Source organism: Pelecanus crispus, chromosome 1 (assembly GCF_030463565.1).
Source record: "Pelecanus crispus isolate bPelCri1 chromosome 1, bPelCri1.pri, whole genome shotgun sequence".
Taxonomy (NCBI): Eukaryota; Metazoa; Chordata; class Aves; order Pelecaniformes; family Pelecanidae; genus Pelecanus; species Pelecanus crispus.
The window spans coordinates 77,213,654-77,230,420 of NC_134643.1; positions in this window are offsets into that span (position 1 = coordinate 77,213,654).

The window sequence follows — 16,767 nt, forward strand, 5'->3', positions numbered from 1 at the left end:
GGGATGACACAAAGTCAGACTGCAAGAATCAGCATGCCCTTAAGGTCAGAAATTTGATTAGAATGAACATTTTAACCAGTATCCTAGAAGCTTAAGCCTGTATTTCTTTATGCATCCTCCTCAGGGCTACAGATTTCTTTATAGAAGAGGGAGAGTACCAGTGTCACTAAGAAGGATTCCACACAACTGTCGTGGTTTAGCCCCAGCCAGCAACTAAGCACCACGCAGCCGCTCGCTCACTCCCCCTACCCCAATTGGATGGAGGAGAGAATCGGAGGAGCAAGAGTGAGAAACACTCCTGGGTTGAGATAAGAACAGTTTAATAATTGAAATAAAGTAAAATAGTAATGCTAATAGTAACAGTATAATAATGATAATAATAATATACAAAGCAATTGATGCACAATGCAATTGCTCACCACCCGCCGACCGATACCCAGACAGTTCCCGAGCAGCGATCGCTGCTCCCTGGCCACCCCCCCCCAGTTTATATGCTGAGCATGACGTCATATGGTATGGAATAGCCCTTTGGGCAGTTTGGATCAACTATTCTGGCTGTGCCCCCTCCCAGTTTCTTGTGTACCTGGCAGAGCATGGGAAGCTGAAAAGTCCTTGACTAGCATAAGCAGTACTTAGCAACAACTAAAAACATCAGCGTGTTATCAACATTCTTCTCTTACTAAATCCAAAACACAGCACTATGCCTGCTACTAGGAAGAAAATTAACTCTATCCCAGCCGAAACCAGGACAACAACAACAGAGACAAGCACTGTATTCATTCCAGATAGCTGGGAAATGCAGCTTTCATGCATATGTGCATGTATATGCATGCACACACTTCCAATTCATCAGAAACTTAGAAGATTTTGAGTAAATTGGACACTCTCCATCTTTAGTAATCCAGTTCTGGAAGTGGAAATGCTGTCAGCAACATCAAAATAACATGCTGTGAACTAAAGTGTTTCTTGACAGAACCCTATGGTTTTCTGTGCCCCCCCCCAAGCGAAAAAAAAAAAACCCAAAAAACCACACACACCACCAAACCACCCCACTTTGTTAAAAAATTCCTGGCAGCTCTCATCACTCTGTTCACCTTTACTAAAATTTGCCTTCCAGTACACAAAATTAGCAGAAAACACTGGGAGCCTGCATACAGCACTCTCTCATGGTCTCCAGTTACCCAAAAGCAACTTTTATGGTAAATTTGTCACCATAGACCTGGTCTCAAGTAATCAAAGTTAGTGAAATGTATTTGGCTAACCGAGATGCCTCTGATGAGATTATTTTATAATCTGAATCTCTTAGGCAGAAGTATAAATCACAGTGACACTGGTCCACTAAAAAAAAAAAAAAAAAAAAAAATCACAGCTGCAACAATACCTGTCACATTCCAGTTGTCGACAGAGCCAGACAAGAGGAACACCCATGGAGCCGTCTTTCATTTGAAAATTAAGCACTCTAGCACTGAGCAGGTCATCAAGACATCATTTGGAAAGTAGAAGCATGGGAAATGCAAGTGATATCATGTTGCAAGGCGGGTGGGCAGAGCATTATGGAGGAAGCTACTGGCTTCTTGCTCTATTCATATCATTGCTCAAAAAGACAAATGAAAACACTCCTGCCTTGTCCCCATTGCCTTGCTTGTGGCTTAGCAGTATCAAAGTGATTTGTCTTTCCTCTTTTTCCCATCCACCTCTAAAAGAGATAAAGTGTTACTTCTCTTCCTAAAGGGCTAAACCAGAATTTTACTGTATGCCCTGATCAAGAAGCAGGGTGTAACCAAGCTACCCTGAGCTGCCTCTCATCTCTCGTCAGCAGAGAGAAGAGCAGAGAGACTTATTCGTCTTGACCTGCAACAAATTAGCTCAGCTCTTTAGCAGATGAAGGAAGCCAAGGCTACACCTACAGCCTCTATAGAGCAAAGACAAAAAAAGAAAAACATTCCTGAGACTGTAGCCTAATTTATCCCTGAAAGGTTTTTTTCTTAATTCAGAGGGGCTTCAGTATTTCATCCAAGCATTTGTGTCTGCCAGTAGGGCATACAAGCCACAAAGACAGGTTGGGCTGTTGAATTTTCACAGGATAAAGTTATGCCCCTAGAATATTTAGTTCCTCACCAGTAGGTTTTATATATACACGTAAGATGGATGTATTGTCTTTCACTGCAATCCAAACAATAGTGTTAGGTCTATCCTGCATCACTTAGCACACTGCAGTATTTCACACCAGGGATGTCTCGTTTCTACCATTCACTGCAATTGCAGCTGAAGACTTCATTTTCTAACCATAGTTTAGAACAAAATAAAAATTTTAGTAACCAATATGCATTTCTTATGATATTTGTACCTTATCTCAGTTAGAAATCAGGCTAAGTTCCTGGAATATTTTAATATATCTTGCTGCTGGAAAAAATCCACAACGAAATCCAGTTATTACATTTCTCTGCAACACATGTTCCCCTGTTTAGTCCTAAAGATGATTGCACTTGTCATCTCATGACACATAGGACATGTGCTCTGCATTTCACTCATTCTGCCTGCTACTTACAGTTTTATGTTGCGGGTTTCCTCACTGCTGCGTGTGTCTAGTTCTTGAAGACTAGCGTTGAATGATGCTCTATTTGGTGTGGCAGAAACAGGATGCAGTCCCATTAAGATACAGGAGAGCATCTGCATCCAAGACTTGCTTCTGCTTTGTCATTATGAATATATAATACCACAGCCTTGGGAAGGAAGAAAGCAGTAGCATCCTTGCAAGTGTTTGACAGGGCAGGTAAATCTTGCTTATAACAATAATTAAGAAGATTTACTTAGAGCATACCAGTATTAATTTTTGGAGATGTTTTAGCATTCACAAAAAGTCAGCTAAGATGGGGTAGAAGGTCCTCAGCAAGCCAAGGAGTGCAAAGTGGTGACGCTAAGTTATGGTGTGCTAAATTGAACAAAACATTTGCAAATCACCTCTTAATAACCTATTTGTATCTAGGCTATCATCACAAAAACATTAGCAATAACTGTGGTCCCATTCTCACCAGTTGGCTCATCTACACATTTTACAGAGTCCCACTGCTCACAAACCAACCCCATGTTGACTTAACCGGCTGGAAGCAGTTTGTCTGACTGATGTCTCCAGGACTGTCCTCAACACAGAGAAGGATTTGTTCTTCAGCCATTCACGTTTCTCCCCTGGGAAAGCCTTAGGCACTCTTGAAGAGGAGCTTCTTTAAGGATGCTACTTCTTTTGCCATCTACCAGTGAGCCCCAGCACTGCCACGGACCAAGCGTTGCTCCTACACCCCTGTCCTAGCACGGGTCTGTTCACCTGAAATGCGAAGCTGGGGGCTGAACATGCCTCTGGCAGAGCCTCCCAGGGGCTGCCAGCGTCTTTGCTCTCATTAGAGCGACTTCACTACCGCATAGAGCACACATGCTTTACAAGAGGATGCAGAAATAGGCACCCGGAAACATATGCCACAGAGGAATAGCAGAAGGAAAACATCCAGATAATTCACAGAACAGTTACTGAAGGCTAATATCAAACATCGGTTCCTTTCATGAACCTGTCAGTGCATTGAACATTTGTGACTCTCTGTATGTTTCCCTGCCCTGGATTTGGTCCTAGCTAGCAAATATAGGTAAGCTTGCATCTCGCACAGACGCACACTAAGCCCATTAGATGAGTGCAGTGAAAACCTACCAAGCATCCATATCCCAAAAGAAAGTTTCTGACAGTTGTAAGGACTGTTTGACTTCAAACTCCAATATACAAATTTAAGTGTAAATAAACCTTAAAATGTCTCAAATACACCCAAAGAAGTTTTAGCAGCACCTACATTAGCTTAGCATTTAGTAAAGGCAAACTAGCTCAGCTACAATAGAAACAAAGCTCAAAAACAAACCTGGGATTTAAGTCTTAAACCCCACTTTTCCTTATGAAACAGCCAGTCCTTTTCTGGCTGATTAGAGTAGCAGGACACCCTGAGAAAGGCTGCTTATATATTTCCTGGACTTCAGCAAATCAAAATTCTATCAGTTTTACTGAGATTTCATGCTCCTTTCCTAAGTGAAAAGATGAAACTCCAGTAAAAAAAAATTCTTTTCCCAGCTACAAACATGCAAATTATTATTTCAATACTTAAATTAACCCATACAAACTGTATGCTGGTTTAGAAAGCTTATGTTTTTGCCAAGATTGTATAAAATTTGCTTTTTACCATATCAACTTCTCCAGAGGCACCACCTCAAGGACAGAAGAAATCCATTCTGGAGAGCTGATGAGTTTTCTTGCCACATATGAAAGTGTATGCAGTAAGTGACCTTCTGTGATGTCTACACCATGTTTTTAGTAGAAAACTGACCCGAGTGATCTGGCATACCACGACATCACATTCACTGTGACATCAGAGCACGGTAACACGTTTGCCAACACAAGTTATTTTACCATGCACTGCACAGTGTCCTAACCTGGCACAGTCCTTTACCTGTAAGAGAATAGGTTTTTATTATTTCTCAAAAATAACGTAACTTTTGATACATTGACTTAAATGTCAAATATGTTAAAATACTTTCCTTTGATTTTTAAGTCTTACTGAATTGTTTGGGCAATTCTGCTCTAAATACTGCTTCATAAAATTATTTTCACTGATTTAATTATATATATTTATTAAAAAAATCACAAATATATTTTAGATTAAAATAATTTAGTCATCTCTATTGCTTTTCAGAGTTTAAAACATTATTTTAAAAGAATCTGGACCACAAGGTTAGACTATCCACCAAATCACATATTCGGATGCAGCCAGAAGATGCCAAGTTAACTAAGTACCTGGGCAAATCCCACCTTCATCTTTTTATGAGCTTAGTCTACACAGTACCATTTAGCTAAATCCCCTCTAGTCACCAGAAAAACTTATCAATGCAGCTTATCAAGCTTCCTACAAGGCTCATTTATTTTGCCTTAGCCAGACATTACCCTTGTCAGTGCCCCCAAAGGCCTTCTCCGGGCACACTGATGAGTCATTTTTGCAGCTGCTTGTCACCACTCATGTTTTGCAGTGTTAGCAAATATATGCCAGGGAGGTGCTTCTCATGAGCGTAACCCAAAACTCACCAACCCCCACAGGGTCCAGGGTCAAGACTGAGATTGATTTATCAGTACTTGTCTCCTTGTCTTGCTGCTGATCCCTGCCCTGAGAGTGGGGATTTGCAGACTTGCACAGCAAGGATGGAGTTCCCTGTAATCTCTCCTCCGAATAAGATAGTGATAGGGGTGCCATTCTCTTACTATAAGCCCTCAGTCCGAGGGATGTTTCTGATAGTAGCACAGTATTTGTTGGGGAAGTATTTGTAAGGGTCTAAGTTTGAGATCTTTGAAAGGGATATTTTATCATCCTTCCATGTGAAACTGCTTCTGCATCTATTCTTCATACACACCACGCAGCCTCACAAACACTCTCTTCACAGTGGCACAAGCATCGCAGAGAAGAGCTATGTACAGACCACAGACCTACTGTCAGGGGCTTTGGCAAGAAAGGGGCGAAGGCTCTGTAGCCAGCCTGCTGCACTTCAGCCAACCAAAGCTGGAAGGGGAGTTCGCATACTTCTGCGCGAGCAGCATAGAGACAGCTTCAGCGCTGGGGAGCAGCCCTCCTTCCTGCTTCAGGCTGCTTGTGCAGGTCCCAGTTCTGCAACAGCAGCTAGTGACCAACAGCTTGCAGAAGTGGAGTGCTTCACTAGGCAGTGAGCATAGGATTGCCCTTCCGCATCAAACACTGGCCAGCTCCCAAGTCAAAGTACCCAATAAAAGATTCCCTAGCAAAGGAAGAGCAGAGCTATCTTTGAAGACACTATGCACATGCATTTGCAAAGGCTACTGGCATCGCAGATACTTTAATATTCATTCCTTTAGTTGAAGGCCCCCCACAGAAAACTAATAGAAATTAGTACTTTGCCTTGATGTTTTTCCAATGGCCTCTGCATCAGCCTTTGATTAGCAAATCAATCTTTTAAAAAGCTACTACACCATCCAGGCAGAGCAGCCCAGATATCTGCCTCATTTCTTGCAATTGCTAGTAGAAACTCAGGAAGCAGGTGCGCATGCCTCAGCAACATCCTCAGGAGCGAGGGAGCTCAGATTGTTCTTCTGCACTTTGGTCTACTCTACCTGGAACATTCAAATATTCTATCAGTAAAAAGCCAAGCACAGTATCAGAGGTCTCATTTCCTATGCAGCAAGCATAGTGACAAACTTGATGGGCATCCAGGGTTCAACTTCTAATGAACTGTGAATGCAACCTGGAGATGCAGCAGCTGACACTGCTATAGGACTGTGCTAGTGAACAGATACAGTCAAAAGCCTCTGATTCTGCAAACATCATATTTATACTGAAAACGTCTTAAAAAAACCAAGCAAACATTTTTAGGTGCTGGGAGTACTTAGGACATTTTAATGAGGGGGGATTTTTTTTATTATTTAACAAACACAGATGCAATAAGCTTGTACCAAGTTGGAGAATATTCTTACAGCTCTTTTGCCATTTACATGGCTACATTTTTCTGGGTTGCCCGCCATATCTTGGTTTAAAATAAAGATGTTTAAAGATCAGCCTCTTTGTTTCTACCTTACCCTACAAAAATCCAGTATGTGCAGCATAGCAATATTCACGTGGGATTCAATACCCTGAGTATTACTTTACTGGTAACAAAGGGAGAACACTTTATTCCAATAGGCTCAAAACTGGTTTTCAGTTGCATTATTACTTCTGAAGAGACAAACAGCACTTCATTTGTTCCACAGATACTAATGTAATTTCAGGACGTCTTTGATCTTGTCCTAACCAAGATAAAAGGTATCCTTTAAATTATACTCATTAAAGCATTTTAACCCATTTTAAACAAAATGCAGTTTTTGCACAACCTAACTTTAAGCACATAAGGTACATGCCTAAATTAGGAGGACAACATCCTTGGCTACCTCCTCCAGAAGCTATCCTCACTGGACTGGGGAGACTGGAGATGAACATCTCCCTGCTTAACTTGAACCCTCTGGTCATTTAAGCATCCTCTACAGTCAAAGGGGAAGCCCCTCCAGAGAATGATTCCTCTTACATTACAACATGTATCTGTGAAACAACTTGCTACATCTACCCTTTCAATGACTAATGAGAGGACAGAGAACGCTCCAGGAATTTTAAGTTAGGAGAGATTAATCCCACTGCATTGATTACAGAGGGAGGACAGACATCTACCTAAGAACCACTTGGTTCTTAACTTTTTGGCAAGTAAATTTAGGGGAGATTAAGCCAGCCCTGGCTGGCTTAATACAGGCACTTAACATATCTGACCAAAGTTGATTCTCCTCCTGCTGCCAGTGCTTGGTCTACACACATTTCAGGAGTTATGTATTAAGCTATGCCTTAGATAAGAAAGTGTGGAGATGGGAGAAGTAGGAGCAGGGCCCAGTGCTCCAGTCTCCAGTTTGGGACCTCAGCTTTGGAAGAGAGACACTGTGTAACCAAGGGCTGCACTTGATCATGTGCAGTCAGATTTCCCACTAGCACTTCTATCTTCCATTGCAACACATAAGTACTGCTTTTCAAAAAATCTTGAAAAATACAGCCATTTGTTTTGGAGTCTACACAGATGTTTGACACAAGCCAAACAAGCTGCAGGAGTATCAAGAGTCTAGATTGCTGAACAGAGGAAGAACAGCTTTCGGCTCTTCCACTGTACACGGAAAACTTTAATATTAAAGCACTTAAAGCTAACTGCCTATAGAGTACTCCGTCTCCAGAAACTTTACAAGACAGAATCCACAACCTCTTGCTACATATCTTCACCCAGAAACAGGGCACCTACATTTTAAGCAAAAAGCATAGAACAGCTCATCTCAAAATGCCTAATAGCAGCTTGGCAGTTAGAAAACTCTCTCAGGGGTGGGAGATAGTGTTCAAATCCCCCTCACCAAGATTAATAGAATTTCATCCACACATGCTACATGCTGGGTGGATGCTGCAACCACAGAGCTCTCGGGTAAGAGGTGGAACAGCACTGCTTCCTCTGCCTCCTCTCTGTGTTTCACAAACCTAGCCTTGAAGCTATATTTCTTTTTCCAGCTGACACTACTGAGCAGAGTCACAAACAGTTTGAGGACAACCAAACTGCAGTTTGCAGCAAATTATCTCGTGGTCTATTTTTTAAAGTGTCAACCCCGCTGTAGAGATAGATGGCATTACTGATCACAGGGGACGAGATCGTCAGTTTTGAGTCACACTGGAAGGCACCCTTCTCCCCCCAGCCTGGTAGTCCTCCACACAACTGTGCTGTGGCTTTGATCAGATACCAAGGCAGACGAATCCCTCCAGGAGCACAGAGGCCAGCAGGGAGGACACCGAGTGGTGGGCACATGCAAAATAGTCAGCCACAAAGAACAAAAAGCTTGGGGGACAGCCGCGTGCCCTGCAGCCTTTTGCCGTGCACCCTGGCCCCAGGTCCAGCACTTGGAGCCGAGGTTCATCGTTTACTTGCACTTAACCATGGTTCCTCAAGCACAGGGCTACAAAAAATTGAAGCATGTGTAAACATGGCAATATTTCATCCTTATTGACTATTCTATTGATAAAGGAATCCATACACAACACACCCTACCCATGCACTAATCTGACCAAAACCAGACTTTTTTTGGAGGGGAGACAACTACTGCCACTTAATGCAACATGACCAGGTTTCGTACGTTTTGTAGCTCACATTTATGTCAATAGGTGTAGAAACTATAAGTATCCATAAGCAATTAATGAGAATTTAGCCACTGTTTGCATAGGTTTATATTGTACCAAACAAGTGTATTATACTATTATTGTGTGAAATCTACCAGAATGCAATTTACTGAAGCAGTAGTTATAAAAAGCAGAGGACATTTTATTGCCTACAACAAAAGCCTTTCCCCTCCTCCAGCCATGAAAAGGTTGAGTGCCTCCCCCATTTTAAATAACTGCCCAATAATCCTCCTTTAAAGGATGAAACTGTATCAGACTTCAACTCCTTTTAAAAGAAACAAAACCAACACCACAGTAGTTCCCCGGTTCCCCTCTGGATTATTCTAGGTACAGCAGTGCAAGACAGTTAGGGCAACATTGCATTTGGAAGCTCTCCAAAAATACGTATAAGTGAGAACACCAGGTTATCTTTTCATGAATATATTCAAGTAAATAGCATTACAATGTTAGTCACACAATGAATTATGTTCTGAAGCACACAGAAGAAAACATGCCCATACAAAACCTCAACTGTATAAAAATCAAATAGCGGTTTAACCTGCTTTCAAGGCTCAAACATTCAAACAGCCTCTATTATTCTTATATTGATCTCACCATTTTCTGCAGTGCCATAAATGCAGCTGTCAGAGTAGCAACTTGCTGATTCAAGCACTGGTTCTCACCTTGTATTTGTTCCAGTATGACTTGGTCAGTGTGTAATCTCATTTGTAGCTTGCAAAACTGCAATAAACAAACATACATACATACATGAGGGACTTGTAAAGCAAAGCAAGCTGTATAATTATCAGAGAGGAAATCAAATGCCAACATGATTATATGATGAGCCACACCTCAGCTGGCAAATTTCAAACACACAGCATGATGGGAGGGAAGAAGTGGCTCCAAATTTCTCTATATTAGGAGTGACTGTGGGAGACAAAAGTCTCATTAAAAACAAGCCTAGAAAGCATTTAAGGAGTAACATGTGTGCACACATTTGTTTGGATTTCCCTCAACACTGCAGTGCATTTTATCAGAAACACTTTCTTTCAGCAATTTAATTCTCCTACTAGAGCTTCTAATTAAACAGTATTACTACTACGTTTCCCTTACAATATATGAAACTTCTACACATGTAACATTTATTTCACTTTCATTTCTTCTTCCAATATGTTTTCCCATCAACACAAGATTTGAGCAGATTGGTGAGCTGTATATAGTAAAGCAACACACTGGGTATTAATTATGATGGGTTTCATCATTTTTCCTCTGTATACAAAGAGCACTTATGACTGCTAGTCTCAAAGATCTAATCTAGATTAAGGACAGCATCAAAGAAAATAAAGGCAAAGATGGCAGGTGAGAATAAAGTAAGCAAGGTATGCTTCATATCAGCTAAGGGATTTGTTCCATAGGTACAAAAGCCATCCAGGGAAAGGATGCAGAAGTAGACTGAAAACACGAGCATCAGGCGAGGGAGGAACAGTCCCAAGCAAATCCTTGGGAGGTAAATGGGAACCTAAGAAAAATTTTTCTATTCAAGTCAGCAGCACTGCTGGAGCGGTAGCCTGGGATCTTTGCCTGCTACCAATATTTGAGATGGTAATTATAAGTTTTGAGGCTTTTTTCCAACTGTAAGTGTATGGTTACATAGATAACTGGAAAATTACTTTTTATAGGACTAACCAAAACCATAATATTCAATCCATGTACCATTCAATGCATTAAGAAAAAGCCCAACCCAGTACGGCTAGCTTTTCTTTTTTATGTAGGTGTACAAGTCATCTTATTAACATCCACCTAGTTAACAAATTTTAATCTGTTATTCAAACTGCGCAATGATGATGAATGAAGTCAATTTTGGACTTAATAACAGTGTATTAAGGGAACCCAGTAGGCCAGTCTTTAACTATCCCTCCTAATTGGTTAGAGATTACGCCTCAGAAATCTTTAGGTCTGAGCAGACAACTTATGCTACTTTCAGACCTATAAAACACCCAAACCTTGAAAACATGAGTTTAAGACACAGCTGAGAAGCACACAGATGTTGCATTGGGCCTCTGCCCTAGCACGAGTTTCAAGTCCTTGTTTTATTTCTGCCAGCATGCCTAAACATCACACTGTCTCATTTTTTGGGTAACCAGTCTGAGGTCACATGGACCCAATGTGCCAAGAAGTCTTGAAACCCCACCTCGAAGCAAACAGACCTGCAAAACATGCTTCACTCAGTGACATGCAAGATATCACCCTGTTGGCACGCAAAAATAGGGGCACTCAAAACAGAGACATGAAATCAGAAAACACATTCAAAGAGCGTCTGAACACTCCCAGCCGCCCCACAATCAAGCTTTTTCACAGTAAAAGCTTTTTCTTGCAACAAGAGATGCTCTGATAAGCCACTAGCTGCCCTAACCTTCCTCAGGTCATTTTACAACATTTCCCAGTTAGGTTAGCTTTTGAAATAATTTCAGCAGCAAGAGGAAGATGAGGTGAATGCTAGCCCATCAGCTCACTTTAAGGCAACATATCTGCCTGGCTATATCTGTCAGTTTTGTCCCTGTGCTATTTACTGTAATTGGGTGCTATCCCAAGAAATGGTAAACTGGGGAAACTACAAATGTTGGGTTTGTCTACATACAAAAAACACTTTACCTCAAAAATCAGAGCATCAGATGACAAAACCAGGTGGCAGTAATCCTCAGATGTTGAATTCTTCAGATTTAATAGTGCTCAAATCTGAAGTTTCGGACAGCCAAGACTGCCATTGTCAATACTAGAAACTTGGGGTTTGCTCCAACCAGGAGGAAAAAAAAACATTCTACCTGGAAACCAAACATGTCATCACAGAGCTAGAACCACAGCTGGAGCTGCAGAGTACCATTAAAGGTCTGAGGAACACCAGTCCAGCAGCTCCAGAAACAAATCTGGGATCAAATTATGTCCAGCTTCTCTCTGCTGATCTTTTGGAGGTATAGATAACCCTGGACCCTATTCTCAACTCTCCTACAGTCCCACCACAATGCTTTTCTCCTCTCTACCTACCAGGAAACAGTACAGTGAAAAGGGGTGCCAAAGGGACACGTAGAAGATTGTGGTTGCATATATTATGCTATACAGACTTATCTGCTTCCAAAGACCCACAGGCATAATAGAAAGTAGAACAGCAATCAGCTTTGAAATTGCTCTTTGATATACCATGAGCCATGCAAGCTCCTGGCTGTCTCCAGATACAGGAGCCACAGAAGACAGCTTAACACCATCTTTCATTCTCTCAACTCCCACTTCCTGCTTCATGTGTAGGAGAGGAACAGCTGAGATTGGGGCCTTCAAAAGGACAAGAAGCAGCCAGTCCTTGTATGAGTAGCAAGCACACTAAAAATGCCAAATGCCAAGGAACTCTTGGTCCCAGTAAGACCTAGTCTTGTATTAAAACAGTAAATGAAGCTTCAAGTGAATTAAAATATAGTAAGGGATTTAGCATCCAGTCAAAACAGCATTTGCTCAGGACCCACTTTTTGGAGGTGGGGAGGGAATAGCTTTAGGTGCTGTTTGGGAAGGTCAGCTTCTTCCCAGAAATAGAAAAGGTTGTATGTTCTTTGAATCTTTCTAAAGGTTAGAAATATTTTTCACTAGTGGTTTTACTGGTCTGGGGACTACATTACCACTGAAGTAAGATAAAATAAGAACCACAAATATTAATATTAAAACCAACAAAAACAGTGAGACTTTTTTGTCTGCAGTCTTGAACAGGAAAAAAAAATATCAGACATAAAAGAAAGATTTCAAATCAAATGCTGTGTGTGTCTGAGGAAGGGTAAGCAGCCTGTGGGTTACAGCAGCAAATGAACAACCCAACTCAAAGCCGCTGATCCTGCTAGTTGAAGCCATTCCTGGCTGCACATCCCAGCAGTACCATGTGATTGCTGCGGAGCATGCAACGGATTGAGCAACAGGACCATACGCCATTACCTCTCCTGGGGAAGCCGGCCATAATGGCCATGGTGCTTACATACCACCTTCATCCTTTGATTTAAAAACACAGGGAAAGTAAAAGGTATGATTATCCTTCAGTGTCATATCCAATAAAGTATTGCAAAGCTCAAAATTAAGGCATGAAGAAAAGTATCTATGGAACAATTCTCTCTCCATTAAAAGTAAAGCATCGCTGCTTCTCACAGATTTTAATTTATGAATGCCTTTTCCAGCCATGCATCCTGGTCAAAATTTAAGATCCTTTCTGTCTAAAAGGAGTCATTTACTGAACTTTATGAGCAGAAGAACGCTGTTACTGATTGATTCTAGAAATTAATAAACAGTACTCTAAATGACAGTCTCCTTGATTTATCAGGGGGAGGAGAGGGCATAGCCTGGAGGAAAAGTGTTAAGTTATAGGAATAGGGTCATTTTATACTGCTGCTTAAAAGAAAAAAAAAAATCCTCCTCACAGCGGGAGGATCCTTTACTACATGCAAGATGCACAGTGCCATTAAGACTCTTTAGTCTTCCAATATTATAATGTCTCAGCCATTATGCCATAACCTGTTACATGTTACCTTTAGTTGCTTTGCATGATGTAAACCTCATTGTGTACGAAGAACGTTACTCACATTAACTAGACAATGTGTTTAAAAATTTATAGTTAAGAGCACAATGTTCTTAGAACAGAGTGAAAGGAAGAGGAACACCCAGGTTCTGTTTCCATACAGTACTGACTGAGCTCAATCCTGCAAAACAAACTTAATCCTCCTCACCAGAAGTGCACTCAGACTTAGTACAGTCATTATGAAAATTAATACTTCTATATATAAAAATAAATACACACACTTTGAGATGTGAAGTATACATACAACTAAACTGCTTTCAAAACTGGGGTGATAGTTCACTTTTAATGATTAGGTACTGCAAATTAAAATGGAAACCTACAGATTTAATTTGAAAGACCCCAATTGTCCAAATCAGTCAAGGAACATTCAACATTAAAAAAAAAAATCATTCATGTCTTCTGGATTTGTGTCTTAAGCAAGATTTTTGATTATAGAGTCTAGCTGAGCTCTATATCTGTCCCTACCGAAACTCAGGGCAACTGACAGACCCAAGACAACCCTGAAGGTGCTGAAAATCCCAAGAAGGAGGTAAGCTAATGCTGGATATTTCACTGGGTGCATCCCTGATGCAGACACCCTAGAAAAGTGAATGGCATGGGAGCTACCATGGCAACCTTACCAGGCATAAGATCTGCCAACACCAGGAGATACTCTCCAGTGATTACCTGATCTACTATAAAGCCATTTTGTACTTTCAGAGTGCTAAAGAACAGCTTTAATATACTGGTGAAACAGACCGAGAAGCTACTTAACTGCAGAGAATACTGGAAAGCACATATAAATTATCTTTTCCCAGGGAAACATGCTCTCAGGTTCTTTATTTTCCCACACACAGAGGGATGTTTTTAATACTCTCTTGGTGGTTATCACACAAAAAGCTCCTGAGCACAGTCAGTATTTGAAACAATCATAAAGGAAATAAGACACAGACAACTCTAACAGACTGCTAGTCTATACATCAGTAAGGTCTGTGGATAAGCTACAAGGTGGCCAAGACCATACTGCCAAGGTTCAGTCCAGTCCCATTACAGCACGGGAACTGGGCGAGGGATGGCAGAGCTGCTGATCTTGGGTTAGAGAGGCCACAGGGCAGTTTCTACATCTGCTTGTTCCTAAAGTGAAGTCAGCCTTGTGTTGATAACATCACTGGTTGCTATGGAAGCAATACAACTTCACAACTGATGGTATGCAGTGACCATCAAGCACTTTACAGAGATCCTTACTAAGGGTTTATGGAATGAAGGGATCACGCCCCTGGGGGCCTTTTCTCCACTGGAGAAGAAAAAGGGGGGCAGAGGGAGAAAAAGAACACTCAGACATGTCTGACCCTTCGGATAACTTACCACAGTTTTGAGAGGACTTGAATTGATATCAGGAGTATTCAGTCCCAGGCTTACATTCACTTGGCATACAGCCTTTCAACTCCACAAACTGCCTCCTTGGTATGTCCCTGTTTTACTGGGCATGGGCAAAGCAAGCAGAAAAGGGGAGGGGAGGGGGAGGGCACACAGGGGGAGTGACATTGCCCTCCCTATCTGCTTGCCCATCATCATGGCTGATCCCCTCTTCCAAGTAGTCCAGTCAACCTCCACCCTGTAGGAAGAGGTGGCTGCAAACCCCTCTTTACCCTTGTCACAGGTATGCTGGGGGGAGAGTCTGCTGCTGTGCAGACCACATGCGCCACAGCGGTAAGGGGAGCCACACTGTAGAAGCATTCATGGCATCTCCAAAAGTAAAATTTGTCCTAAGGCTTTGAATCCTCAACAAGGCCTAAATCAGAAGAAAAACAGTTTGACTTCCAACACCCAGGGAGAATCTATGGAGTCAGCAGTTAGGAAAAAAAACATCTCTGCAGGTACATGGAACGATTTTGTTCTGAAAGTCTGTGAAAGTCAATAAACACAGCACCCTGGAATGCTGTTTTCTAAGGAACTTCTCTTCAGGGAAGAGGGGAAGTGACTCACGAGCTCCAAAGGAAGGGCTGGGAACAGAGAGAGGCTTCAGAGAGAACAGGCACCAGCAGTTAACCAGCTTGCTGCTCACGTGTTCCTCGTCAGAAGCACAGCTTTTAACAGCTAGCATCTCTCAGCGCTGTGCCTGTCTTCTTCCTGTATGTTATTGGCATCAGTCATGTTGACACTAAGTGTGTTAGTTATGCTACAGGAATTTGAATTGCTGTACTTTTTGCTTAACAGTTACTTTATATCCTTTACATTAGATCTGTTTCACGCAAAGCTCTAAATTTGGGTTTTCTTAGGTCCAGGACTAGCAGGGAAACACTCAGTAAAGGTAGGGAATTATACCCCATATGTGATAATTTTGTTTATGTCAGGGCAGGGTGAGCAGAGACAGAAATACAGCAAGTTTTCTTTAGAATTAGTCAAAGAAATAAAATACCTTTTCAAAACCAACAAAGCACCATTTCTCATACACACACAACAAGCATCTCCATTTTCTTCCCAGCTCTAGGAGGTCCAGAAATATATGTCTAGTTCTGCTTACACAGCATTTTTGACCCTTTGCCAGCATACAGAAGGTAAGGAAACACATTCCCCATGAAAATTGGTTCCCTACAGGCACACACGCAAACTGCATAATGCAGCAGTAGGCAGAGGGCCCTGAGCCACTCCACGAGATTTGGTCCACCTTACTGCCCACAGTGGTACCAGACAGAACATCCAGCACTTGAATCCTGGAAGTGGTTATAGCAGGGAGTGAACCACACCATGGACTTAACTGGCACAGGCAGAGCATCCAGTGACACAGCTTGCTTGCTCCTGGTGACCAAGCTGGGTCACTTGGGCCTAGCTCGAATGCTTCTGCCCAGTTCTGCACCATTCAGTGCAGACAACCCCCAGGGCACGAGACAAGGCACACCTAAATTTAGAGGCCACATGATGGACAGTTATTTTAAAAACCATGATCAGGAATTTTAAACAAGTTCCCTAAACCTTAAAAAAAAAAAAAAGCCATCACAACCACCCCTTCCCCCCCAAACTATTGAGGGCACAGGCAGGGGAGCAGTTTTTCAAAGAGGAAAAAAAATGCTCCATTCTTTTTAGTATAGACCCAAGGCAAGAACTCTTCAGCATGAGCAGCTGGCACTCTCTGTTCCTGTCTGTCAGTTTGCAGTTCAGAACAGTAACAAGGGCAGTTTTTCCCTACATACAATATCTAAAGTTATGAGAGTACTCAGACATAGGTGGGTCCCAATAACTTATTAACTACATTGCTTGTATGCCACATATATACACAGCCAATCTGCTTAGCACCCAGGGAGCCACCATAGAACATGGGAAGAGCCTGGAGAAGAGTTCACCTACCCAAAGACATGCCTTGCGATGGCTGTATTTTACTGTGAAGGTTGTACCTTTTGCCTACAGCAAAGGGTGGTACAAACTGCAGTAGGA